Raw genomic sequence first — 25,370 nt, 5'->3', positions numbered from 1 at the left:
TGATGCAAGACAGACATAATGAAGTAGGTGAATCCCACCCTTTATTGGCAGCAGTTAGTGCAGAATTACTCAGCATCACAATATCCTTGTGTAGCTTTACACAGTTGACTTTTATTTTTGCTACTGTGGATAACTCAATATTCCCATCAAACATTGTCAGCTCTCTGTTATCGTCTTTTTCAGATGATTTATGACTATTTTGAATTACTCAGGCTCCAGTAGAGATTCTTAACAGACTTCACTGAAAGCTTCCTTCTACAGTGAAAAAGTGTCTTTTATTCCTAGCCTTCATTTTCAATTCTTGTCAAGCTGTTGATTCATCAGAGGATCTCTCCTCTTACCTCCTGAGACCATAATTTCTTTAAGAGACCTTGTAAAGGATCATATTAACTATTTTAGAAAGCCAAGTAGAATAACAAACTCATCTATATGATTTTTGTCTCCTCTGAAACAAGAGGCTTCAAAAGTCTGTGAACAATGTCTTCCATACATTAAACCCAGCTTGATTTGTCTCTGTTTTGCCACATCTTTGTACTCCATCTACCAACTTTTTCTTTAATAAGTTTCTACCATTTTTAGATCTTTAGATCCTTCATAGTAATTTAGATCCTTCATAGTAATTTTTAAAGTTGATGCCACAACATCAACCTGCCAATTTGCAATCCCGTAGCACAAAGGAGGAGTTAAGTGATTAGTTGATTTTCCATAATTAATACTTTACGGGGTCATATTTGACTTTCTTCAAAACTCTTAGGTGAATATGATTGCTTGCATGACTTGCCTTTACCCGTTTTATGAATGTCTTAAATCCTTACTACCAACACTTCAATTTAGCGTAATTCTTCCGAACTGTGACATGTAAAGAAATATGCAACAGAAACTGAAGAGTTTTGGAAAAAGCATTCGTCTTCATCACAGACAATCATTATTAGACACTTATGAAATAAGAGATTATTAAAAAAAAAAAAGTTCATTTTTTGCAATAATGAAAGATTGAGTTTTTTTAAGTGTCTTTTCAAAATGAAGAGAAGCCAACACGGAAAAAATATAATAGCCAGGCACATTAAGCCAGGATGATCCTTGGAGCAGATATATCAGGATAAATAAAAAGAAGTAGTGAACAGGCAACACATGGAATTAAAGGCTGTAGGAGATCAAAGAGGAGAATGTAACATTATGACAGAAAAGAGCATTTGTAGTATACATGTTAATGTCCAGATTCTGCTAATTGGTGTGAATGTGCATGTTCAAGTCCACCAGGGTTAATTGCACATACCCATATCCCAATTAAATTGCAGTGTTGTTTCTTTAGTGAGTACTTTGTTATGCTAGAAGAACTTTGATTTTCCATTCCTTTGTATGATTGTACCTTTTATTGAAAACCAACTTCTTGAAGCATGAGAGCTACACATGCAGCCTGCAAACCCAGCCATTCACTGTTACTCCTGGGGTCCTGAAATCCCCTTGAACCTTTCCACTATGACATTGTTGAGGGTTAAGATTGCGGAGTGACAATAAAACCCTGGCAGATGCATTGTTAACCTCTTCTCCCCCCCCCACTTCCCCTTTTTGCCCCTCCCTCTCCCCCCTTCCCACTCAGGACAGGCGATCAGGAGGAAAAGAAGAACAGAGAGAAGAGAGTTGGAAAAATTAAAGATGTTTTACTAATGCTACTAATAAGAATAGAGAAAATAATACAAAATATACAAAACCAATCTTGAAAGTCTCAGCAACTGCAGAGCCGGCCACCAAAGTCCTGGATTAGACTCTGCAGCCAACCGGAGCTGGATTCAGTCTCTCACTAGGCCTCAGTTCTCAGGGACGACCAGCAAGATCCTCTCCTAATGTTGGCCATAAGCAGAAGGGAAAAAGGGAAAAGGGACAAGATCCTCGTGATCTCCCACTTTTATATGAAGTATTCACGTGAATGGAATGTTATACACAGTTGCTCAGTTTCTTAGTCACTTCTGTCTTGTCGCCCCTCTCGCGAGATGTCCATCCATGCTTATCAATAAGTTTGCATTCCATTGCTAGGTTTACCAAAACATGTGTCTGGTTCTCCAGGAAAATGCAGTTAATATGAAGGCTTTAGCTGACAGGCAAAATTCACTGAAAGAGAAACTTGTTTTTTAACAAAACCAGGACAGACATATACAATTATATCTACCTTGTAAGATAATTTTTTTTGTCTATTCATGTACTGACTGCTTGATGCAAAATGTGTGTTATGCCGGTATATGTTGAAGTTATCATTCTTGAAATCAGCCTCTTTGAAACGGTTGTTTCTACACAGAGGGTTAAAGTAAATGCATAAAGCCCAGTTCTGCCTATAGCTATAGAAGAAGGCTATCAGTAGAGAAGGTTTTAGGATAACACATGGTTTTCTGGCCATTAGCCCAGTGTTCTTACACTGATTGGTGTTTTGGTGGGAGGCGAGGCTCATTTTCCTCCTATGTTTTGTCAGTCATTAATTTTAAACTCTGTCTGTGTCTTGAAGTGGCACAACAGTGCTCAATGAGGCCTGAGCACATGTGAAGCTGTGATGCCAGTTATTGCTCCCATTGCTCCTTATGCATGCGGATTTGGTCCAGGCACTGTGAGAAGGCATCTCTCCAGCTTCAGCTGTTACATTCCTGCCTGTATGTTTGTGCAGGTTAAAACCCACTTTTTGACTCAAAAAGGATCTTGTTCCTGTTTTCCTAGGAGATCCCATGCCTTATGTTTAGTAGGTGTGAACTCCATTGTTATCTTGTACTCTGGTTGACCTGATGAAAAGGGAGATGAGGATGCTTTGAAGGCGTCCATTAACTGTTTCAAAGATCAGTGGAGGGGAAATTCACCACATTCCTAGGGTGAAAAAGATGCAGAAGCAAGAAGGGAGGAAAGACAGCAAGATCATAAAGAAGGAGAAAGGATAATATGAAGGAAGAAAACAGAAAGATCATGAGGTTATTAAAGGTAAACCTGCTCTCATTACTTGATGCTGACCACATCTACAGCTTCACAAGTATTAGACAGTTTGATGTCTGTGTAAAGACTATATTTTACCCTGGATTTTGTTGTGCTGGCCTCCCACTGACATTTCCACTCAAGGATGTATTGCTTCAAGACTTCACCTAGAAAAGGTGATTAAAAATTGTTGTGTTCCTTTTCATTCTGAGAGTTTTTCATCCTTTAATGAAAAGGATATGCCTGTTAACATGGCCATTCTTTTGGAATCCATTCTTAATTCTAATATTCATCACTGGCCTGAAAGTTCTTCCCAGTTACTCGGCCAACATTTCCCTTTGCCTGGTTCCTGAAGCTCCACTTACATCTTTTTCCATGCCAAGTATTCTGTACCAGGTATATGAGAGTTATACCTGGTAATCTTCATTTAAATGTGATATAGAGATAAATCTGCATGCACTTATAAATGTGGGATTCTCCTTCTTTTTGTGCTTTAGAAATAAACGTATTTGTATTTATCTACTTATTTGTCATTTGTTAGGATTCTTGTAAAATTTGTAACGTGTTTCTGTGATGTTGTATACTTGGATCTAACCTACTGGTTATGTGAAGAAGGTTGTCACTTTTTGATGACACTCTAAAAAGTGTATGCTGTGAGTATGGTGAGTACTCAGTCCAAATTGTGTTATCCGATTTACTTCAATGCTTCACACTTATATCTATATGTAAACAGTGTTGTGAAAGCATCTGAAGGTTTTCTCGGAAAAATTGAATCATTACTTATAAAATATTGAGGGAAAAAAAATCTGCAGCACACTTGAGTCTTAATGGTCAGGTTCCAACCATTTTATGGAGAAAGTCATGGCATTCTTGTGGTGGTCAGCACTGGTAAACCACTGAATAGGTAATCCTCTGTATATGTTACATACGGAACTGTATCAGAAAATCTCTTTAACTGGTTTACTCAATGTCCTAAGAAATGCCCAGCCCTGGAATACAGGAGAGAATGCTGGTGTGAACACATAGCCAACACTAGTCTATAGATCTTGAAGAGGTTGCAAGAAGTCTAGGATGCATGTAAACGTAGCAAAACTTACTTGACAGACAGAAGGGGTCTTGTCATTGTTAATGTAATATTTTAATCAACATTTCTTGGAATGGCAAAAATACTCTTCTTCCATGCGGAACACTCAGAAGACATTGTAAATACTTCTTGTAAAAAACTTGATACATACATATGACACAAGGCTAGTTTAGATGAAACCTGTACATATTAGTAGAGGCAGGATTAGACCTATTGGCTCCCGGGTCTCATTTCCATGCTCAAATACTGGAAACAGCTCTTCCCTAAGGATATCAGGATGTTGAGCCCTTATGGAGTCCTTTCCAAGCTTGCCTAACCTCTCTGTTGGTGAAGTAGTTTCTGCTCATTCTCACAAAAGTAAACTAATTGAAGTTTTCCAAACTTTAGATTAGCCATTTAATGTACCATGGCCCTTGAAGAGCAAGCCAAGTACACATTCTGTCCCACTCTTCCATAACTTATTAGAGAGCCACTCTAGGTTTCAGAGCCTCTCCAGGGACTGCAGAATGCTAGATTCTGCCAGGGAAAACAGAGCAGGGATTTTGAAGGGATCAAAAGATGAGAGCTCGCTTATGACTAGCCAGGAAATAGGAAATGAAAAGCCAAAAATGTGTTTGGGACTGGAAGTAAAACCTTATTCACCCTCTTTTTCTCCTGAAGACTATCAAAATAGTATTTTAAAATAGTAAATCAGATGTGGCTAACCATATTAATTTGAGTTTCCTGCATAGTCATTACTACTCTCTGTAAAAGTTTTTCCTCTCTTATTGATCTGGGAAGTGCTCTCTGGTCTGGTCTAGCCTAACAGAGAAGAGGATAGAACCTTCTAGATATCACTCACTGGCAATGAAGCCGGTGAAGGGTCTGGAGCACAAGTCTGACGAGGAGCAGCTGAGGGAACTGGAGCTCTTTACCCTGGAGAAAAGGAGGCTGAGGGGAGACCTTATTGCCCTCTACAACTGCCTGAAAGGTGGTTGTAGCATGGAGGATGTTGGGCTCTTCTCCCAAGTAGCAAGTGACAGGACAAGAGGAAATGGCCTCAAGTTGCACCAGGGGAGGTTCAGATCAGATATTAGAAAAAATTCTTTGTAGAAAGGGTTGTTGGGAACAGGCTTCCTAGGGAAGTGGTTGAGTCACCATCCCTGGAAGTGTTTAAAAGACACATAGGTGAGGTTCTTGGAGACATGGTTTCATGGTGGACTTTGCAGTGCTAGGTTAACGGTTGGACTTGATGATCTTAAAGTTCTTTTCCAATGAAAATGATTATATGTTATATGAAGAGGAAGAAGTATTTGACAAAAAGACACAATGCTGTTCCTATCAATAAGAAGCAGAAAATGCATGTCCCAAATTTTTCCATAGGAAGTTACTGTTTGGATCATTGGATAATTAGTTCAGGAACATAGGTTCTCACTCAGAGATTAAGCTGGAAACTTGAGATCTTTATGTCTCAGCTCTTTGCTCATACCACATGCATTTCTCTGCATGTTTGAAAAAGTTTGAAAAAGTTCTTATATAAAACCTTTTATACCTGTTCCATTCTGATTAGCCCAGAAGTGCATATATCAGCCTGCAGCCGTGTAGGCAATGGGTTGCCATCCAGAGCACCAAGCACGTTATCACACAGAATCACAGAATGTCAGGGATTGGAAGGGACCTCAAAAGCTCGTCCAGTCCAATCCCCCTGCTGGAGCAGGAACACCCAGATGAGGTTACACAGGAATGCGTCCAGATGGGTTTTGAATGTCTCCAGAGAAGGAGTTAACTGGAGCTTCCTTCACTACAGTGTTATCCACCAGCTCCCAGAGATGTTTTCAGTGAGGAGTTTCTGAAGAAAATTATGTAGGCAGCACTGGGAGAATGAAAGCATAGCCAGGATTTCCCTGATATAAAGGAGCATCCTTATCATGCAGTACAGCTTAATGCAGTACATGCAGTACAGCCTGTTCTGTAGCCATTAGCAGAGCAGGATGGAGATGCTGGAGGAAGAATTGTTGCTGCTGACCGGGCAGAGGATTCTCCCAGCGGCTTGTAGTTGTGGGGATGTGGCTTCATGAAAAGCACATTAAACACTTTCATTCAGGGCCACAAAAATGATCAGACGTCTGGAACACCTCTCCCATGAGAAAAGGCTGAAACAGTTGGGGTTCAGCTTGGAGAAGAGAAGGCTCTGGTTAGGCCCTATTGTGGCCTTTCTGTACTTGAAAGGGACCTATAAGAAAGATGGGGACAGACTTTTTAGAAAGGCCTGTTGTGATAGGACAAGGCGTAATGGTTTTGAACTAAAGGAGGGGAGATTCAGGCTAGACATGAGGAAGAATTTTTTTACACTGAGGGTGGTGAAACCCTGGCCCAGGTTGCCCAGAGAGGTGGTGGATGAACCATCCCTGGAGACATCCCAGGCCAGGCTGGATGTGGATCTGAGCAACCTGATGTGGTTGAAGATGTCTCTGCTTATGAAGGGGGGGTCGGACTAGATGTCCTTTGAAGATCTCTTCCAACACAGATGATTCTGTGATTCTATGATTCTAAGGTTTAGGTGCCATATAAGAAGAAATCCTACTGTTTTGCTCCTGGACATCTTACAAAGTGACAAGGTATAGTTAGTCAAGGTGGGTGTAGAGAAAGGAATTACTTAGACACTAGTTCCAAGAGGGGAATTGCCAGTTGTTAATCTCAGTCTAAACTGGACTCCTAGATGAAGCTTAAATCTCAGGGATTGTGAGAATTTGAACTCAGTCTTCATAGGGTGTATTGTCCTTTCTGGTTTCCTCTTTCTCATCATACTGTTTACTGTCATCCTCACCCTCAGGTGCTTCACTCACCCTGATTGCGGCTTGTGGGTCAGACATCTGATTCTAGTTTTGAGAAACTCATGGTCTGAGGCCATGGTTGTGGCAATGCCCAGTCTCACCAGGCACTTTCTTTTTCACAGGTAGCTGTAGAGATCTTCTCCCACCAAATAAGCAGATATAACAGAAGAGCAGCAAAAGTAAAACCCAAAGCAACTCAAAATAGTTCTGTGTATCAGTAGACCTATACATTATTTATGCATACTTGAATTTTAATGAAGAGGAATGCCATTTACTCATTAGTTTAGAAGCCCAAAATACCCACCACTTACACGTGGGCTGTCTTCTGTTCCAGATACTACATTTTCTCCCATTTCCCAGGCAGAAGATATTAAATGTCAGTGTTTGACAGGCATTATTTTTGTTACTGTACCAGTAAGTAATGCAGATCAGCAGTCATTGTAAGTGTTGACTGTGATCCAGACAGAAGGTTCTTTTTCATAGTCCCTCTCTGTGATATAGTGAAATGAGTTGTAACGTGGTGTGATGTGATGTTAAAAGTTTCTACAGTTTAACTGGCCAGCCAGGGTGCTACAAGAGGGCTGAAGTTTGAAGATAATATTGTAGGCTGGCAGAACCTTAGCCTGCTACTTTGTTTGGTGAGTGGGAAAGACGCAAGAAACTTCTTTTTCAATACCCTGAGAACAGGATGTATAAAGTGCATGGCAGATGGCCATGGATAATCTTGTACTGGATGAAATAAATGGCAATATTTTCTTTGTCTTCATTTAGGTCAGAATGTTACTTTCTGGCTCTGTTTCTGGTTAAAGTCATTCAGAATATGCCCTTAGGGCATATGAGCCAGTTTGGTTTGCACCAGCAAAATGGTTGTGAATTTCCATGGGGCCAATCCTCCTGACTTATTTAGCCCACAAGTTGTACAGGTAGAAAAGTATTCTAAAGTGAGGCTGAAAACCTTTTACCCAATAAGCTGTCTTTTATTAAGCAGACTTGCATGTCTTTTGACAACCTGAATACTTGTAAAAAAAAATAAACGTAAAATCTGTTGTGGATAAAATAGGTTTGGTGAAGGTAGAAAAGACTTCTTCCTACTAACTTCAGACTCACTCTGTTACAAGAACAAAAAAATACACCTGGGATTTCTTTCATCTTCTCAGGAGAACATCACAGGAACAGAGCCAGAGCAGCAACCATTATTTGGTATATACATATTTAAGTAGAAAAGCATATATTAAACAAAGCAATGGGGAAGCGAACTTGCAAGCTTTCAAACCCACTGCAATCACTGCAACCTATAAAGTTAAACTGGCTTCTGAAATTGAAAATTAAGGTAGGTTTCTGTGTAGTATTTTCAGCTGATGGAGGAAATATACTTTGTTCTTGGAATCCATTTATTAGACCTAAGCAGTTTTAAAGACACTTGTTACCTTATTTCATTGAGTTACCCCCTTAAAACTCAATTAAAAAGGTAATTATTGCAAATGATGAAATATAAAAGTGTAACAGGTTGGTCTAGGGCTAAGAGTGAAGGGATGAGTCATTCCTACTGTAGGCTATGCTGGAGTTATGAAAAAATTAGAGATCGGTGGACAAGGGGAAGATGCAGTAAAAAACGTAGTGAAATTGGTGAAGAAAGGGAATGGAAAGGGCAAAAAAGGTGGTAGTAGGCAGCAGAGGACTGGAAATTAGAAAAGAAATGGTAAAAAGAGGCTGGAGGGGCAGAGGACAAGGAATCACTATAAATAGTTGATATCTCTTGGGAAGAAATGTCTGTCATCTTGTTACATACCTACGAATTGACACTTCCATCACAGTTACTGTCACTGATGTTCTGCAATTGCTCCACTGCAAAAAATGTTAAAGAAATACTGATGAAAATGTCATTTAAGTGCAAGTAAGGACACCAAGGCTGAACTCCTAACTGCTTACAAGTCCCAGGTCTTAGTAGTTATCTGTAAGTTACAGCCATAATATTTATTACTTTGGGGTGAATTTTGAAGCCCTAAAGTATCAAAGTATCTTCAGGAATGAATCCTAACCTTAAGCACTCCTAAGGTCTTCCCATTATAAGACTGTGTGTCCTGTAGTTTTTAATACCAATACTTCCCATGCTGAATGCCTCAAATAAAATTTCAGTGTTCATGAATGTGCCGGTGAGGACAGTATTGTCCTTCCTGAAAGGAGGATTGCAAGTGAGTACATGTTCTGCATGGGAACAGTTGCTTGCATGGAAACATGGAATGGTAATCATCTAATATCTGAATATTTGACTGCACAGCCTTGCTGTCTTCTTAACCCATTTTTTCATTGTAATATTTATGCCTTTATTAACTAACAACTCTTCTTCTATGGAATTCAGAAGGCAGCAGTTTCTTTTTACATCATATTAGTAGATCAAAGATGAAAAACTGTGACTGTTCCAAAAGCAGTTTTGCTACCCAGTGCAGGCTTGCCTAAATGAAGTTAAGATCTACTGCTAGAATTGGGGAGAAATTGTATGTGCAGTCAGAAAACTTATCGAAGAATTTCCATTTACTATATATTTACACATTAAAATGGTCTAAAAATCATCTCCATATTAAGTATATTAAAATACACCTGAATACTTTGGTATCTGGCTCTCTGATCATGGAGGTCCATATTTCCATTAAGGAAAGCAAATGAAGTGATGTATTTCAGTGTGGCTATTTCATGATTCAGATCATCAACTCATTTCCTCATCGACTGTTCTCAAGTCAAACATAGTCTTAAATTCCATTGCTCAGCTTTTCAGGCAAGAGTTTTTCTGGAGCTGTATCACTTTCATCTGTACACTTTAAAATGTGTCAGCCATCCCTTCCTCAATTGTTTGAATGATTGTGTGTAGTTCTGTTTCAAGATGAGATAGATACATAAGCAATTGTTTTTTAATGTTACTGCTTTCTGACAGGCTTTCATAGATGTAGAATTTTTATTAATTTTTACAAAAAGGACATGCTTAAGGCAATTAAGTTTGATGAAGTAAGCATGCATAGATAGTTCATCTACATGGGCTGTGTCAGTTGCCATTATGTATTCTCAACTAGAAATCTTTGAAGATGCAAAACTAGAATTGACAGCATATGAAGGATGAAAAGTATTTTGTTTCAGATGGGACAAAATGGAAGTAAAAAAAACACTGGCAGTTTTTACCAGTGGGTTTTAAAGTTCTGCTAAGACATAGAAAAAAACCCACTGTTGGAGGGTTATGCTGATCTTTCTTTTTGTTTACTTGAAGTGGGCTTAAATTCTATTGATAAATTATCCTTTTGAATATGCTGAAGTCTGTCTACAGTGAATTTCCATAGTGCAGCATATTAGAGTGAGAACAGTTTGGAGCATTTACATTGAGAAGGGATTGCCAGAGGGAATGAATCCAAATGGCACTAAAATAGTAAAGCTCTTAGGAAACTTAATGGTATAGAAGACAAGTTATTTTGCATTCCAGGCTATGTACTAATCCTAAGTGCTATCAAGAAGCTGGAAAAGAAAGAATATGAAAATTGCAGCAAAAATATAGATTTGATACTTAAATGAATTGGAAAAACATGGATATCGTGCTGTGACTTAATCTCTCCTTAACCTACTCCATGACTTCTAACTCAAGAAGCAGACTGACTGCTGAAGCAGACTGAAAATATGTTAGAAGCTTTAATTTGAAGTGCATGGGGAATAGATTGGATTGTGTGTGCTGCCCACATGTTTGCAACAATTCTTATTCTTGTCTCAGAGCATGCCAGCAGTGCCTGGCCATACTGGGAAGGAAATTGGTAGCCAGTCTAAGACTCAAAAGCCACTTTTTGGAGCGTATCAACCTTGCCCAACACACCACTGGCCAGTTCTCAGACATGAGGTTTCCAGTGTCTCCCTCACAATGGTAAATATCCTACTGGACTATGGAACTGGAGATGCTGTGCTATAAAAAAAGAGGATTTCATTCAGGTACTGATCTTGACCTAGAGCAGCCCTTGCTTGCTCTACAACTTGTCATTTTAGCTCAAGCTGCACAGGCTAATGTATTCATGAAGTGCTCAGTCTGATCCCTATTGTAAGCCACAGTCCCAAAAATCAAGCAAATCACAAAGCTATAAAGGGAACAAGTATAAAAATTGTGGAGCTGTTGTTTTATTGGGAGCTGCATGACAGGGAAGCACCTTGCTCCAGTAGAACTATTCTTTATAATGTTTGTCCAAATCTTACCTCCACATCAAAGTCCTCCAGTGGTTTCTTTGGCTATCTCTTCTCTTGCTATGAACAGTTTTAGTCTTAAGATTAAGTCTTAATGTGGTTGAAGAATACAGGAGCACAAAAGCTTTAAGCATTTTTCTTATCTCAGGTCACTGGGAGTCTTTCAAAACCTGTCTGAACCTGGTGCCTCTGGGAAAGGTGCCAGACACTGTGGGTTCAGCTGTGGGAGAGCATCACAACTGGAATGGTCTAAAATGACCCAGCACAGTTGCAAGAAAACATTTCAACACTTCAGAATGTGGATCAAGTCACCTCATGTGCCCTTGCTAAGTTGTTTGTACTTAAATTAGTTCTGTCCTACTGGCACAATTAGGAGTGGCTCAGCTTGCTAATGTAGAAACTGAAGGAGCTGCGCAAAAGCAGAATCAGGTACCTAAGAGCCATTTTTACTTTTTAAAGCTTTCAGTATCAATTTTAAACACATTTTATTGAGTAAAGTCACTGCAACAAAAATTCAAGGTACTATAAGTCAAATATATTCGGGGTAATTCTGTTTCATAATAGTATAATTGTCTGTTGTGTGTCACTGAGGATTTTCACCCAAACTTTTTTCTAGATGGATTGTAGGCATTATACGATGTTACTGTGATACCGACCATTAATTCTAAAGATGTTTGATTGTTACCTGGGCTAGTTATGCATCTTTGGCCTTTATCTTGGTCCTTTCTGAGTCCAGAGCCTTTTTACCATCTTTCAGGCATATTGATCTCCAGTCACACAGTAAGCATGCCCAATTTGTTCTTCTTAAGCCAACACAGTGTGTCAGTTGTGCAGATCACTCTTCCTCATTCTTGTTTGTGGATCAGCCTTGTCCTCTGAGATGAGATTTGATGTCCTACTGTTATTTTAAGTGTTCTTACCTCTGTCCTGAAACCTGTACCTGCAGTCACCCTTCCTGACTTTCAAACAAGGCATCAGCCCTACAGTTTGATGTTTTGACATCTCACCAGCTAAATCATCTCATCTAGAGAAAAGGAGGCTAGGTACTTGGAAGGATATACTAATATGACTATTCTGTGACAGTTAAACCAGCCAATCTCCATGCAATTTACATCAAAATCTATTCCAGGAAGGCAATAGTTAACCATGTATGAAAAGCATGAAAAAAAGTGTAGGTGGAGTTGTAGTCAATATATTCTTTTTATATGTAATTTAGTTATTATTGGCAGGAGGGAAGTGGTACTCTTTGCCTTAAAAATTAGGGAAGGATGATAAAAATTTGATATATTTCCAACTTGTGTAAAGTATTGTATATCTTTATTCTTTATGACATTGAAAACTCCCACTGTTCTGTGTGGTGCAGTGGTGCTTGGCTGGTATTGCTTAATCATTCTAATGTTAATGAGGCTGTTGAGACTAAAGGTTTTATGCTGGCGTTTTGGCTTCACTACACTAGTCTATCAATGCGTTATGATATTTTAAAGCCTTATACAAAACTAGAACAGATATATTAAAAACATCATGTTATTAAATCACCGAATCAGTGTGCAATTAAGATTTCATAGGTTTAGGTTTTATAAAACAGCAACACTCTATTTTACTGCTCTACAGCAAATCCAAAGAAGCAAAGTCACTCAGGTCTATGTTCAAGTGGAAATGGGTAGCAGTCTGGGATGTAACTATTATAATATTTAACTTTAATAGAGTGCTTGAGGACACTAGCTATGCAGGGTCACTGGAGACAGTGGAGGCATGTAATTGCCTCTGAGAATTTCTCCTGTAGAAACTTATCTCAAATGTCATCCTTGCCTCCCGGCTTCTGCTTGCCAAGTGTGTAAGGAGCCAAGTTTTGTGGCCTTGAGAGCAGTTCTCTTGGTCTTAGATCTCACAAGAGCATCTAAGTGAGCAACCTGAATGTGGCCTTCAAAGTCCAGGCTGAGGAATCTACTGCTCGATAGTCAGAACCACTGAGACCCTGTACAGGAACTGGATTTATTTAGAATGCTGATTTCTAGATTCACATTTTGTGAGATACTACTACAGCAAAATAACAAGATCCTTTTAAGTGGATGTTTATCAAAAGGGCAAAAAATGCTGCAAGGAAGGCTTAAGAGAGTCAATGCTGCATTTCCATCCAGTGCCAGGAATGTGAGAACAATTTTATGGTCCTTGCCTTCAAGCGTATAAAGATTGTGTACCCGTTCCTCCATTTCCTTGTCACTTTGAAGCTGCTTTACCTGTGCAAGTTAAATCTAAAAGTTATGGATGATACTTAGAACTAAGTGTCTGCCCATGTATTCTGAAGGACCTCAGATAATTTTGAATTCTTTTTAAAATAATTAAACTCAGAATATTTTGTAAGTATTGAAGTGTAAGCAAGGCAAGTTAGATGGCTAGACAATAGATACCTTAAATAGTCATTACTTTGATAAGCATTAAGTATTGTTAAATCCATGGCAATAAGGGGAAAGAGCTGAAAAGAGAGGACATAACAGGAGATCTTCAATGACTGTTTCAGCCAGCCAGCTGGTCTGGAAGAGCATTTGCACTCTTGCCTCCTGTATTGAAGACCAACCCACAAGGTCAGAGCAAAGTGTTGCGTGGGTCCTCAAGGGCTGCCCCAACACACTGTTGGTAACACATCTTGCTGGACAGGAGATGGCTTGAAAGATGTAACTTGTTTTGCTGGGAGAGGAAGAAGTGGAGAAGGAGGGGGTGATGAAAGGGAGAATAAAATGGCTGATTCCCTTTGTGTAAAGTGGGTGGTGTGAAAGGGAGTCAAAGAAGAAAGCACAGCTTGAAAAGTTCGTTGTCCTCTTGTTGGTTGTTAAAAGAGGGTACTAGTTTATTATAAACAAATAGTGAACATTTTTGTGTGAAATATAATTTAAAATGTTTTGTGCATTCTGCCAGCTCACTACGTTATTCTGTGTTGTATAAGAGGATATGAAATTTTTCTTCATGCTTTATTGAACTGCATGATTCGGGAAAGAAAATAGAATGAAGAAACATGGCCAAACCTGTCAGAGTCTGAATTCAATAATTTTCAGGTTGCCTATAAAGGAAAATACATTCTTGATAATTCAGATTAGGGAACATGATCTGACTCCACTAAATATATATTTTTGTGGAATGATGTAAAGCACAGCACACAGGCAACCTGAGATACGCAGTGCAGTTCACGGGTCCTCTACTGACTGATTGTTCTCTGTTCGTTTGCATGGCTTGATTTTGCACTGGTATTTTTTTTCCTCAAGCAAAGACACTTTACTTGCTAACAGGATACCAGCTGCTGTTCTAATTTCACTTTGAGTCTGTGTCCCAGTTTCACATTTGTGATATGCTAATATAAACTTAGCTGTGCTTCTCCAGTGCACTCAAAGTGGAAAGAAATCGTGTTCCTTTTTATTGGGTTACGTGATATTATAGTCCTGCAGCCTCACACTACCATGAACATATATCAGCATATTGTAGAGTATTTTCTACTGGATTTAAAAGCTAATTGACAGTGCTAAATCTCTTGTTGCATGTATTTCTGTCAAACATCTATTCTGTTTAATTCTGAAGTGTTTATTAACGATGGGGAAAACAACCTGTCATATTGATCTCTAATGAATATGATTATATGAATATACTTTACTTTCCTTAATTAGCACTTTGTAGATCTCTGAGATTTTGTGTGTAGCTACAAAATGAATAATCACAGCTTAAAGGCATATCAAAATCATTAAAGTCAGTGGAAAGAATCACCAGCATCAATGCCTTGCCTTCAGCCTGTCCTGTCAAATCTTCATTCTGTGGTGCAAGTATGTGTAGGAAGGTGGGAGAATATGTAACACACTTTCACTTAATGTCCTTTTGATATGCCTCCTACATCTATTCCCAACTTACAAGCTATGGCGGAAGGATGGAAAAGTCTAAGAGCTCTGAAGTCTGGATTTAAGTCTGGCTTTAGAATCTGGTTCCCTCCATATTGAAAATAAAATAAATATTATTTATTACCCTTGAAAATAAATTTTATTTATGTTCATGGCTATGAGACACTGATTTATAATGGTGAGGATCAGGAAAGAATTCATAGGCTGAGTAGGAAATAGATGAAGTAGGGATAACACAGATGCCCAGAGAATGTGGAGTGCTGCAAAATATCATCCCTAGTGGGTGCATTATCCAAGTATGAGCCAGATAACAGAAAAAGGAGGACTGTAAAGTTCAACAGTGTACACACTAGCATGACATTTGAGAATGGCCATCACCTTGGGAACAACTGAACAGAGACATGCTAGATTTGGCAATATCTCCTCCTCTGTCTTTCTTACCACGCATCCAAAATGCTGCCAACTGATGCTTGTTTGTCTCTGGCTGCCATGTGTGTGTAACAGGCTGGTGGTGTTTGCCTGCAACATCCCAACCTGCTTCAGCAGGCGGCTTAATACCGAACTCAGACATAAATGATGTGGGAGAGGCTTTTGAAGAGCTGTTGTGAACTGTGAGCAGTTATCAAATAGGGGAGAACAGCAGGCTTAGTTTTTGGTTTATTTTTCAAATTTAGTTAGTAAAACCATTGTGAGGAAGGAGGCTGTGATGGTAAAACTGATAAAAAGTGGGAGCTGAGGAGAGTAATACAGGAAAAGCTTTGTAAAGGCCAAGTCTGTAAATTATATTATTAGTATGTCACACGTAGCCTTTATGGAAAGTTGGCAGTGTCTTGGAACTAAAAAATGTAATAAGAGGTATGTATGGCTGCTACTTCAATGATTTATCATTTTCAAGCATCGCAGCAGTCATGAAAATATTGTCACTTCTAAGGAAGCCACTGAGACCAGAAGGAATGTGTTAATTATGGGCTAGGAATAGGACTGAAAATTCAAAGAAATCTCTGGCAACAGTGTACAGGGAGTGTGCTGCTTGCATTTCATATCTCAAAGCCCAGTCACAGGGAGCAAAGAAGGGGATGACCATATGATATCACATGCATGCCTACATTAAATCCTGATCCTGAAGTCATATGGGATAAACAAAACAAACAGAGGAAGATTACAAAGTGTATGCACAAAGAAATCCCCAGGACATTTTGAGGTGGGGATAAAGCTGAAAGGAGAGCAGCACATAACCAAAATTTAAGATATCTACGCTTAACACATGCGTTTGAGCATGAACCAGGACTGTGTCTCACTTTGTTTGTTTTTTTTAAGTAGTGTGGGCATTTGTCTTTGAATTAGCGACCTGGAATCCTTTAGAGTCAGCACAGGGAAACAGACATGTTTTGTGCTTAGACTGACCTCTAAAACAGATCAAATGTGTTCTAGAAATGGTTGTTTCTTTTACCAGGTATGCATGGAGCTGACAATGATCAGCCCTCCCATTTAGATGAGACAAATCCAGCCCTTCTCTATATTAGGAAGTTAATTATTTATTTTATAAAATAAACACTGCTTTATTTTGTGCTTGTCTAATGTTTAAAGCAGTCTGAATTGAATCTGTCAGGCAGAGGGCACCCTATCTTCTTGAAGTCAACACTTGAATAAGTGAAGGCTGTATACCAATTCTTGGGTATACAAAAACTCATATTATTTGTCCTAAAGTCAAAATTCACATAATTACATTGAACCTTGTGACTGAGAAATGAATTTTGTCTCATCAAACTGCATTTAAAGTGATAAGCCTGGAAAAATAAAGAGGGACGTCTGATACCTGCCTCCTGCTGACCTGTGAAAATCAATGCAAGAACTGCTACTGTCAACAGCAAGAGAAAGAAGAGAGAACCCCCTGTGCCGAACATTGTTAAATGTCCCTCTGACAAAGGACAGGCTGCGAGGAGTGGAACCCATCTTATCTTAGAAGTACTGGGTAAATTTATAATTTATGGACTTTTCATTAAGAATATTTTGTGTCGCAGGACTCTTTACAGCACAATATGCTCTTTCTACAAGTCAGTTTAGGTGTCTGGTATGAGGTAGTAAACTTATACCATAGTTTTTTTGTTTAAAAGCTTTAGACAGTTTCAGTCTGGCAGCTACTGATTCCCAGTATGGTTTCTGACAGGTGCCTCTTTTGCCTTTGCTGAAAATTTCTCAATGAATTTAATCCCGCCTTACTGCATATCCAAAGACATTACTTGGAGGTTCAGTCACAGCCCTAAGTGGTTATACTGACTACTCTGAATTTCCATAAACCTTTGTAATTATTATCTCAGTGGTCATCTTTGCTCACAAGTTTACTTTGTCATGTTATTGTTACTGAACAAATTGAAGAAAACACAACTATGACAAAATTCTCCGAAGTCCCTTTATCTGATAAATGCAGAGTACACACAGGAATCCAGTTAGTTTCACTTTAGCAAAGGGAATTGCAAAATTATTTTACAATACTTTATATAGACAGTGGATTAGAATACAATACATACAAAATAAAGAAAAAAGAAACAACTGGGGAACAGCCATTGAGAGAAAATGACAAGAAAACAACTGCAAGAAAATATGAGCTTCTGACATGGAATAACTGAGTCTTTCACAGGGTGAAAGATAATCACACTCTTAAAATATAACAAGAAGCTTAGAGCTTGAAAAGAAAGTACCTTATTCTGTAAGATAAAAAAAGCTACTGACTTTTACTGAGTGGCTTGAATAAAAAGTATTTTTTAAAAATTTATTTTTAATGAATGCTTCTGCAGATCCTTCAGTGAAAAGCACCCAAGCTTCTTATAAACTGTAATTCAGCCATGCCTGTTCCCTTTGGAACAGCATGATGGAATTTATACATTTCAGACACATGAGAAACAAATGGGTTTGGGAAAGGCATACTAGAGATTATACAGTGCTTTATTTGTAGCTGCTGAAATCTTGCAGGAAAGTGAAAAGGGATGGGCTGAGATCTGACTCTGCACACACAGAACTCTTGGTAAGCCAGGATGAAGTAGATCAAGCCTGAAACAGATTTCAGTTGTTCCTCCTGCCAAGGGAGAGAGATTCTGGATCAGTGAGTTGGCACTCGCTGATGTGCTTGGTTGAATCAAGCTGCTTTGGGATCTCCTTAAAATTTTAAATCTAGGCCGGAACAAGTGCTTGGTGTTTCTGTGTGTGCGCACGTGTGTGCGGGTGTTTAAGTTTTCTTTGGGTACTGGCTGTGTTGGGAAAACAAAAATCTGTCACTTTCCATAGTCTCTTTCAAAGTCTCAACCAGGCTAGACTCTCCAACCAGGACTTCCAGAGGCTTATCAGAGGATATCTACATCTTACATGTCTGAAAATTAAGACCTAGAGCAGGGGCATCAAACTTATTTTCACCAGAGGCCACATCAGCCTCTCGGTTGCCTTCAAAGGGTCAAATGTAATTTTAGGACTGTATAAAGATAGTAGTAACATTTATACAGTCCTAAAATTACATTCGGCCCTTTGAAGGCAACTGCGAGGCAACCCTGGCCTAGAGGTTTCAATAGATGTACGAAAATGTGTCTTTGATTGTGCCTTCCCACTTCTCAGGACAAGTAGCCTGATCTGGTATTTGACCCAACTCTTCGTAATTCAAATCTGATGTTTACACCATCCACTTGTTTTTAACTTTGACTCATTGTCATGTCACTGGGGCAGAAAATGTGATTTTGTTATAAGTTTTTTGGATCACGAAGAGAACCAGAGCAGAGAGCTAGACCTGATATTGCAGCAGATCTCCACCCATAGGTAAACATGTGTTCAAAGTTTCTGTGGCCAGTAGAGGTACTTCATTTTTCCAGGTTTCCAACTGACATCAAGATCTGAGTAGAGTTGAGATGAACTTTCTTTGGAGGAACCTGTGTATTGAACTAGTCTGCAGTTGAGCATGAAAGATGCATACAAGTAATATATATATGTATATATATATATATATATATTTTTTTTTTTTAAGAACCACATTTTCATTTACAGCCTAAAAGGTTTGCATCTGGAAAGCATTGGTGAGATGAGTCAAGACCAGTGGTTTTAGAACTTCGAATTCAAGCTTATTTTTCCCTGGGAATCTGCTGATGCTTGAGACATTTATACTACTTGCTTTCTTAGGAGCTTTATGCTGCCACCCACAATCATAGTATCTAATCACAGATTTATCTTGAAGTTACAGCATGTGTTTATTGTATTTTAATGGGGGCAAAATAAACTCTGTACTTTATCAAATGCAGCTGGCAAGTTTGACAGAAACACCCAGCCACTGTGTATTTACAGATCCTCAGATTATTGATTATTGTAATAAGGAAAAATGAAAAAAATGTAAATATGGGAGCAGATTCTCCCAGCAAACCAACAAAAGAAAGTTGTGGTTGTCTGGCAAACTCCTTTTGCAGAAAACAGAACAAGACAGCTTGATGATTGTACTGTGACCAAATCCCTTGTACTGACCACTTTTGAACCTATATTTACACATGTTCCTGTAAATGGAAGGGCTGTCTGACCCAATTATGCTGAAAGGAAAACACAAGGGCAGGAAATGTATTTTTATTTTGAGATATTTTCCATCATCTATCATGCCTTCTTGTTCTCAGTGCCAGTGTCAATCCACTTTTTTCAGAAGTGCTTCTTTTTACCATAGAAATCAGTTTTTATGTATGAAAATGGAAGACAGGAGAGAAAAGTTTCAGCTGATGTATAGAAACTTTTTATTCACATTAACATAAGTACTCCAGTTGTTTTGCCTTGGCATCTTCTAATCTCTGTTTTTACTTTAGTGATCGAGTGCCTTCTAGTGTCACATATTTTGTGTTACACGGTTGCACCCATCCCATTCATGGCCAGGATGGAATGGATCCCGCGTGTTGCTGAGAACAAGAAGATGTGAACGTAATCAGGAGCAGGGCTGCCACAGGATGCTGGTAGGGAAGGATTGCTCCTAACACACTTTTTCTCCTCCACCCAGTAATCCCTAATGGCTGATTAAGGTGGGCTTGGCCATTTCATTCACTGTGAATAGTCCAAAACACTTTTATTACAGCTGGAAACAAGTAGGTCTCTAATGCTACAGGTTTCTAGGTTTTGGCAATTGAAGATGAAATCACAAATGAATTGTGAAAACATTTTATTGTACCAGTCATTTGCCATTTCAGTAATTTTACTTAGCCTTTTATTTTGAATAGCTTTTGTTCAAAGTACTAGAGATGCTTACTTATTCAGCTTGTCTGTGCTCTCAGTGCCTCTGATGATTTCTTGCCTTCAAACTGTCCTCAGGAAGCTATTCATAGCAATTCACACATGGAGGGCAGTCCTCATCTTCAATTAATTTGAATGTGAAAACAGATTCCAGATATTTTACCTTGCATTTATTTATTTTAGTAGACTTTTCACGCTCTTCATATATATTTTATTATTAGGCCTGTCTTCATCAGTTCACCCACTTTCTCATCAAGTTCACACCTCTTCATGTTACACACACACACATGCACACACCAACACACACTCACAAATCCATGCAATGTATTACTAATAGAAAATTACTTTCTAAAGCATAGACTCAGAACCAGACTCTCCTGCTCACATTCAGGCCTTCCCACTGCAGATAATCAGGTTCGATGAAGCAGTGTTTCTTCTTTTAAACAGACATTATTAGTAAGCATCTGGCATAATATGATTGAGACCTCAAGACTCTGTGTCCTTATCAAAATAATTAGCTGAAGTTAATCTTAAATCTCCTTTGTTGCTTTGTTGCCCCTAATGTGTGTCGCATAGTCAGTCAACACAGATAGCAATTTATTATTCCCTTCTTCCCTCTGGCAGCCGCTGACATTCTAACATTAGATACAGGAGTTGGTGACAGCTGCTTTGTCAGTACTTCAGATCCCCAATTAGGTGAATGGAGTTACCAGCCTGCTGACCATGTGTTAGAGAACAGTAATAAGTAGGTGGGGAAAGAGTCACAAATTAAATGTAATGAGATCAGTCTGGAAGTTGGTGTTAAAAATGTCATTTTAAACTGAGTAATTTGGTATTTGCCAAAGTGTTTTCCATTGTTCAGAAGCTTTCTGTAGCCCCCCACATAACCACGCAAGTTTCTCATTTTACAGAAACATTGGAGCAGTCACATATTTTGGAACAACAGTGCCGATCACATTCGCTCTCTCTGGCAAAAAGACAACTATGATTCCTGAGACTTCTCAAAAGATAATATTCTTAAATCACTGCTTTAAATGAGTATTTTGTTATGGATTACAGAATTAGGAGGCAAAAAAAAAACCAAACCAAAAAACCAAACCTTATGTAAAAAAATAGGAAAGGTAAAAGTCTGCTAGAATGATGACAAAATGTTTTCTCCTTTTTTTGACTAGAAGCTTAATTGCATTGTTCTCACTCCCTGGGAAATGTCTTATCTTGCTGAGTGAGACATCTGATATGCAATTTCCTATCCACAGAATCACACAGAATCACAGAATGTCAGGGATTGGAAGGGACCTCAGAAACTCATCCAGTCCAATCCCCCTGCCGGAGCAGGAACACCCAGATGAGGTTACACAGGAAGGTGTCCAGGTGGGTTTGAATGTCTGCAGAGAAGGAGACTCCACAACCCCCCTGGGCAGCCTGGGCCAGGCTCTGTCACCCTCACTGAGAAGAAGTTTCTTCTCAAATTTAAGTGGAACCTCCTGTGTTCCAGTTTGCACCCATTACCCCTTGTCCTATCATTGATTGTCACTGAGAAGAGCCTGTCTCCATCCTCGTGACACTCACCCTTTACATATTTATAAACATTAATGAGGTCACCCCTCAGTCTCGTCCAAACTAAAGAGCCCCAGCTCCCTCAGCCTTTCCTCATAAGGGAGATGCTCCACTCCCTTAGTCTTCTTTTTGGGATTCTCTCAAGCAGTTCCCCTTTTATCCACACAGTCCTTCCACAGCATCACGCTACAAAGTCAAGGTAGAGAGAAGCCCTTCCACTGAAGAAGAGAAGGCTCCAGGGAGACCTTACAGCAGCCTTCCAGTACCTAAAGGGGACCTACAAGAAAGCTGAGGAGGGACTTTGTGCAAGGACCTGTAGTGACAGGACAAGGGGTAGCGGCTCTAAACTGAAAGAGGGGAGATTTACATGAGAAAGAAGGAAGAAATTCTTGCCTGTGAGGGTGGTGGGGCACTGGAACAGGCTGCCCAGAGAAGCTGTGGATTCTCCATCCCTGGAAGTGTTCAAGGCCAGGTTGGACGAGGCTTTGAGCAACCTGGTCTAGTGGAAGGTGTCCCTGCCCATGGCAGGGGGGTTGGAACTAGATGATCTTTAAGGTCTCTTCCAACCCAAACCGTTCTATGATTCTGTGATTCTATGACTTCTCCATGGTTCATGGCTCTCTGTGGTGTCTCGGTCTAAGTTTTAGCCACAAATGAACATTTTCTTTTATTTCAAGGTGATTTAAAGACACTGGATATTATGATCCTTGGTTGTATAGACACTGTTAAAAAATATATGGAAGTATTTTCATTAAGAAATTAACCTCTCAGCAAGACACTGGATTTCTTGAAATACTCAATGGGATCTAACAGACAAAGCTGGGTACTGCGGTTGCCAGTGAGGCTCTGTAACTTTATGTAGAGGATGAATTGAACAGGAAACTATTATTATATATATTAAATAAAATTCTGGGTGATTGGTTTGGTCCAGACTTTTTTGCCTCTAAATATACTTTTGGCTTCATACTGCACCCAAGGTGTATTATTATGGCATAATACTGCACATCCTGTCATGCTGTATGTTCCAGCAGATGTTCTTCGGAATTCTTTTTCCACCTTTTGAAATTCATTTTAGTACATTCTTTAATTCCATAAGGTTCTGATTCTTCTGTAATTCAAAATACAGAACTCCTATGATTTGAATATATGTATGTTTTATATAATACATACATACCCACAGTGGTGTATTAATATTTATACCCAGTATCTGCATACCACATACACAGATATGTCTGTTTAATATTACTCCATAGCCATGTGATAAACAGGAGTTAAATTAGTGTTTAAGACAAGAGCTGGAAAGAAGTAGCTAGAAAATACCCAGTATGGCACATTTAGAGCTTCAGGGGAAATTTGTTATTATATAAGTGATCTAATTTCATACAAACACTTGTCATTCTTTTTCATGGGCGATACTAAAGTGAAAATATTGGATGAACAGAGATCAATAACTATTTTTAAAGCAATTTATCTTCTCTAAAAAAAATATTGAAAATTACTTCCCAAATTGATTTATCCCAATATAGTGGTTCACATGTTGTTTTGTTACTGATTTGATTGCTTTATTGACAAAAGTTTTAGGCATATCTTAAATTTATTACTGCTAATTAGTTTTTACTGTTGTTGTTTTATTTTGTTATTCTTTGAAAAGATGATTTCTTTTTATCTTTTTGGAAAGATTCAAATGTTATGGACTTACTGGCCAAAGATAAATTAGAAAACTCTGGTAAGTATTCCAGATTTTCTGTTTTAGTAGACAGACATTTGTGAATGTGATTCTTTAAAGGATCTGATTCAAAATTCATGGAAGGGTATAGAAGCTCCCCCTGAGTTTGATGCTCTTGGAGTAGGGCTTAGAAAATAATCAATAAATTTGGCTCTGCTTAGCACTGGTCTTTTCCATGTAAATGCTTTACTGGTTTATTGCAAAGGAAATCTTAGTAAAATAAAATAAGTCAAGATCTTTGCTGAGTCCTCATCTGCAATTACAGTCTTTTGTGGAATGACAACTATTTCCATGATAATAAACCGGATTGTTACAAATAGAGAATTCAGTTGGGCCAGCAAACTCCTGAGACCTCAGACTTACAGAGAGGGTTGAGCAGGGCAAGGAGTGGAATGAATCTGTTTGGGATTTTGGTTTTACACAGACAGTTTTTCTAGCATCAGTTCCTCAGAAATTAAGTGTTTGGTTCCAGGAATCATGCAATGACTTAACATTCATTATGCCTTTTATTAGATGGTACATACCTTGTGTTTTTCTTCTGGTTTTGAAACCTTTTGGGCTGCCATGCTTGTGTTTTCCAAATATTTCTGTATAACCAGGAGAGCTAGAGAATTTCTTTTATTTATTCATTAAGAGGGAAGCTGAAATTCTCATATAATCCATGACTCAAAGGTCTGGGGCTCTAAGAAAAACACCTAATACCGTGAGGAAATTGCAAGTCTTGACAACTTTGCTCAGATGAATCATAAAGCTTGAGATTCAACAACTTTAGCTCTAAGTAAAATAGATACCACTTCCATTAGGATGTACAGACAGCTGGCAGAAATCTTCACATTATTTATTTAACAAAAAGCAGCTAAGAAGCCTGCTCTGTTCACCTCTAATATGTCTTTACACTGGACAAAAAAGCCTTCACAATTCCTCATCTTTGCAAATCTGAGAGGCCTAAGGCTGAAAAATAAACTCCCACAAGTAATGTTCTTCTCCAGAAAGCTTCACTTGTCTCTGTCAGGTCAAGCTTTGTGTACCAGTGAAGCTCAGTGGTAAGTTGTGAAGGTCATTACAATGTTTGCTTGTAAACACTATAAACCAATCATCCTGGTCTGCTGCTGCATATTTCACATATATTTTCCAGGGTAGCAGGGTAGAGAATAAAATTCCCTAGACTTCTTATACATATATATATATATATATATATATATAATTAGCCATGGACTTTGAAAATTCTACTAATTGTTATAACTGCTTAAAATAACTTTCATATGTGATGCTGATGTTTTCCAGTTTTTCAGTATCTTAGATCCTTTATTGGTAATGAAACAAAGTCTGTATGTCCCACTGGGAAGCCGAGATCCTCCCTCTGCCAGCTTTATTCCTGGTCTCCTTTCCATAGATGTTTGGTTTATGGGTATTGAACCATTGTAGATTGCAGACTACCAAATTAAGTTCTCAAAATGCTGACAACTTAAATGCTGTCACATGTTAATGTTATTACATCACTGGAAGTCAGAGTTGTCTGTACCCAGAAGACACATTAGATTGTTGTTTGTGCTTTGCTACCCATCTGGTGAGCAGCTAATTATTTGGACCCCTTCCAACAGGGCCCAACAAACACCTGGCAGAGGATGTGCATCTGTTTCATTTTGCCATTGCAGAGGAGTGTTACAGACCCTTTTTGGTTGTCATTGTTTCTTATAAAATTACATCTGAATGGCAAGAGTGAACTTGGGCCAATATCCTGAATGGGACTGTGGAGGTTAGGTATCTGTTAAATCTGATCTCCCCAGGCTCTCTGTATCATCTGTAGGAAAAAGCGTGTTTCTGTAGTCAGCCCTTCAATGACTTGTGTCCCTGGGCTCAGTTTAACATTTGTGAATGTCTCCTCCTCTCCCTATTATCTAATCTGTCATCAGAATTTT

At 38.8% G+C, this 25,370-nt stretch overlaps 1 protein-coding gene across 6 annotated transcripts in view; it reads left to right on the top strand.

Moving 5' to 3' along the window:
• The window catches only part of DLG2 (discs large MAGUK scaffold protein 2), an 895,217-nt gene that overhangs the window by 38,409 nt on the left and 831,438 nt on the right, over window positions 1-25,370 (top strand). The window lies entirely within an intron of this gene.

The sequence above is a fragment of the Streptopelia decaocto genome, assembly GCF_964273445.1.
Source record: "Streptopelia decaocto genome assembly, chromosome: 1".
NCBI classification, from domain to species: Eukaryota; Metazoa; Chordata; class Aves; order Columbiformes; family Columbidae; genus Streptopelia; species Streptopelia decaocto.
Note: the sequence above shows the minus strand (reverse complement) of the source record. Positions and strands in the feature narration are given on the sequence as shown.